General features: G+C 32.4%; 1 long non-coding RNA gene across 1 annotated transcript; it reads right to left on the reverse strand.

Moving 5' to 3' along the window:
* Nucleotides 1-436: 436 nt before the first annotated feature.
* LOC149501645 (uncharacterized) lies at nt 437-2,910 on the reverse strand. The gene is made up of 2 exons (XR_016324065.1): nt 2,662-2,910; nt 437-898 (listed from the first exon to the last, which is right to left on the reverse strand). It is a non-coding gene; the product is annotated as an uncharacterized LOC149501645 (long non-coding RNA).
* Between the last annotated feature and the right edge of the window lie 1,274 nt (nt 2,911-4,184).

A 4,184-nucleotide genomic window follows, 5' to 3' on the forward strand; every position in this document is an offset into this window, starting at 1 on the left:
GCTTCACGGCAGAAATAGGCAGGGCGGTGGTACCCACCCGCGCGGACTCACAACAGGTCCTACCACCAGTAAAGCATTAACTCTAGAATGTGAATTGTGCAAGTCACTTTGAAGTATGAAGTTGTCGTCTTGATTGCTTACAATAATTATTCACTGTGCAAATAAGCAAAAAGCATCCATGAGCATTTGTTCTACATTGATAAACCATTTTATTGTTTCAGCTGATTATATAGGTACGTGTAGGACGGTAAGTGTACTCGTAATAAATAAAAATATACAATTTTTTTTCAAGTTTTTTTTTCATTTCTATAAACCCCATAATACTTCAGAAACAGACAAATCTTAAAGAAACACTGTTTTATTTAAAACTTTAGTTACATTTTGAAATATTGTTCCATTCTGGGCCTATTGTAGTTGGTAATGAAAAAACAATTCAATAAGTAAAAGCAATTTAATCACACGCTGTACGAATATAATTTCGTGCTAAATAAATTATTATGAACAAACAAATTCAAGTAAATTACATAATTTAAAAAAAAAATTTCAGAAATTTTGCATTCCAACGTACACGTTAACAAATTTAAAACCGTATTTGACCTTCAAAAGAATCCAAACTAGTTTAACAAGTACATTATTGTCAGAATAATTACAATTAAAAAAAAACCAGTATTCAGTTTTAAGAAGCCAAAAAAAAAACCCAAAATATTTATAACATTTTTAAGCTCTAGTTTTAACTAAAATAGCCCTTAAGTCATAGACCGCACGTCTCATGTTCCAACACTAGAAAAACAACGGCAAGTTCTGCTTATACACGAGCCGCCACTTTTTCCTCGCGTTTGACATAATTCTTGACAGTCGTCTCGACATGGCCGTCGGTTTGCTATTGACGCATTCATACCTGTAATTAATGAAAGGGTTACTGTGGCTGCCACGGAGTATATCAGAAGCGGTCCTGACGACGATTACAAGTGGTAATAGTATTTACGCGCCCACTAAATTTATCGATCGTGATTTCGATCCGATAGTATATTCTGCGAAGCACTGCTCTTGCCAGAGCTAGTGTTCGCAAATTCTCTAAGGTTGAGAGGGTGTAGCTGAAATAGCCCCATAGGCTACCAGCGAACAGGTAGGGGAATAAGTATGTATATCGTAAAAATAAATCTAAAATATATATTAAATTGTGTATATATATATGTATTGTGTGTATATATGTAGGTATGTATGTATGTATGTATATGTGCCTGTGATTGTGTATATATGTAGATATATACTTTTTGTGTATGTATTCGTAACTTAATATAAATTTCATTGCACCTACCACTATTTACTCCGCACCACCTTTGGTTGACTGGTAGAGAATGCCTTAGGCATTAAGTCCGCCAATGTAAATTTTATATGAAGTGCAATAAATAAATAAAATAAATAAATGAATATACCTAAGGATGGATATTAACTGTATTGTGAATAATATGAGTCCACAATGGAACGCGCGGCATTGTATGCGGAACCGTAACTCAAGCGCATTCAATAATCGAAAATTGCTGTACATTGCGTGTACGGCAAAAACATTGTAAAATAAATATTCAACGTTAAGAATCACCAGCTTTGTCTGTCTTTGTTTCATATCATTTACCTCTATTTTGTAATCTCACTAAACACTGAATTAGTTAGATCTTTATATGGTACTAGCGACCCGCCCTCGCTTCGCTTCGGAAACAATAAAACACACACGAAACAAAAAAAAAAAAAAAAAAAAAAAAAAAAAAAAAAAAAAAAAAAAAAAAAAAAAAAAAAAAAAAAAAAAAAAAAAAAAAAAAAAAAATAGCCTATGTTCATCAGGGACAATGTCGGCTTCTAATGGAAAAAGATTTTTTCAAATCGGTCCAGTAGTTTCGGAGCCTATTCGAAACAAACAAACAAACAAATCTTTCCTCTTTATAATATTATCTTTATATGGTAATAACATAGCTCTGGTTACTACTGGTGGTAGGACCTCTTGTGAGTCCGCGCGGGTGGGTACCACCGCCCTGCCTGTTTCTGCCGTGAAGCAGTAATGCGTTTCGGTTTGAAGGGTGGGGCAGCCGTTGTAACTATACTTGAAACCTTAGAACTTATATCTCAAGATGGGTGGCGCATTTACGTTGTGGATGTCTATGGCCTCCAGTAACCACTTAATACCAGGTGGGCTGTGAGCGCGTCTACCCATCTAAGCAATAAAAAAAATAAAAAAAATATGGAGTGGATGGTTAACTGATTCTCGTTCACGATATAAGTCTCCGGGACACGTTCAACTATGAAGACACTTCAACTTGAACATCAGTAAAGTAAAATTGAGCAAAACTAAAAATAATTATCGTTTTTTTAGTATCAAACCCGCAACCTTGTTATAAGAACTACGAATTATACAGCTAGCTGGCTGTCAAAAGCTAATAAAGAACTTGCAACTTGAATAACATTCGCACAGGTCACTGACCCATTCATATCCAACATTGACATTCACATCGTATTGAAATGGAAACACAAACGAAATGAAAATTTCATTATATTACAAGCTGCATATTGTTATAGTAAAAATGTCATTTTACGATAACTGTGTAGTAAGTAAGCAAAATAAAAAATTTAATACCTAAAACAAAACAAAGTAATAAAATAAGTACTGACCTTCGAAACAGCTTATTAATAAAATGAAGAATATTGCGAATTGTAGAAAATTCATTATTTTAAAACAACTATTATGTATTATTATTATTATTATTAAATGTGTCTATTGCAATTTAAATTTCGAACGTTTTAGTGCTATTAAACGTTGAGCATAGCGTACGGACGCGGTAAGATATGCCGCCACTTTAAATACAAAACAGAGCGTCGTACATTAATATCCAGCTTACTTGAGATCGCGTCTGTACTACATACGATGTGATAACATGCCGTATTATATATAGCCAGACGGGGAAAACAAAATAATGATTCATTCGAGAGTTGAAACATGGCATTACATTTTAATTTTCTCGAAACTGTGCGATTTATTTTTATAATTCGATTATATACACCCTATTATAATTTAACGGTTGAGTTCTTACCACGATTTTTCACACTTCGTGAGTTCCCGATAATTCAGGTTCAACTCTGTTGCAAGCGAAAACAAAAAAATAAAAACACAAAGAATTAATAATATGTAGAATGTTTTATGATATGTTTTTTTAAAGTTTGAAACGATTCGTAATTTTGTTAAAACGTTACAGTGAATAAATACAAAATTTTAACAAAAAAAGAAAACCAAATTAAACAGAATAAAATGAGAATAAAGTTGATCCAATTTACCCTAATAAGAATATCTAAAAAACTAATAGTCAAATCTTAATAAAATTTAAATAGTAGTCTATATCTATACTTAATATTATAAAGAGGAAAGATTTGTTTGTTTGTTTGTTTCGAATAGGCTCCGAAACTACTGGACCGATTTGAAAAATTCTTTTTCCATTAGAAGCCGACATTGTCCCTGATGAACATAGGCTACTTTTTTTTATTTTTTTTTTATTTTATTTTTTTGTTTTCATGTGTGTTTTAATGTTTCCGAAGCGAAGCGAGGGCGGGTCGCTAGTAGTTAATAAAAATTGAATACCAAAAGAATAAAACCGGTTCACCAAGAAAAAAATTGTGAAGTAACAAAAAATACAGTCCAATTTATAATATTCTACTTTTTCGCTGTGTTTGTTCAAACAATATTCTGGAGCATACGAAATATTGGTTGTGTATGAGCCAAAATGATATTCAGCCATAAAAACATGTTTTTCGTGTCTACTCTATTACAATTCATACTTGATACCGCAATTAGAATTTATAACTGCGACCGATTGCATTCGATTATCTACGCACAGCAGCATTATAAATTTAATTTCAAAAAGTAATTTTCTGAATTATCGGAAAGGCAATAAAAAAAATATATATTTAATAAAAATAAAGAATATATGTTGTGTGCTTACCTTTAGACTCCACAGTTTACGTACCACCGCCTACTTCGTAACATGAGGTCGATATCTCAATTCTAATTTAATACGACCGCCATTACGAGCTCATAATAAGCGCCACCTGTTTACGTAAGCTTACATTTTTTTGCGTTTGATGTTAAACACTATGCTCTAAGTCTTAAGTTTGCGTTTACATTACTTTTCCAATAAAATATA

The sequence above is a fragment of the Bombyx mandarina genome, chromosome 13 (genome assembly GCF_030267445.1).
Source record: "Bombyx mandarina strain Sakado chromosome 13, ASM3026744v2".
In the NCBI taxonomy this organism is placed as follows: domain Eukaryota; kingdom Metazoa; phylum Arthropoda; class Insecta; order Lepidoptera; family Bombycidae; genus Bombyx; species Bombyx mandarina.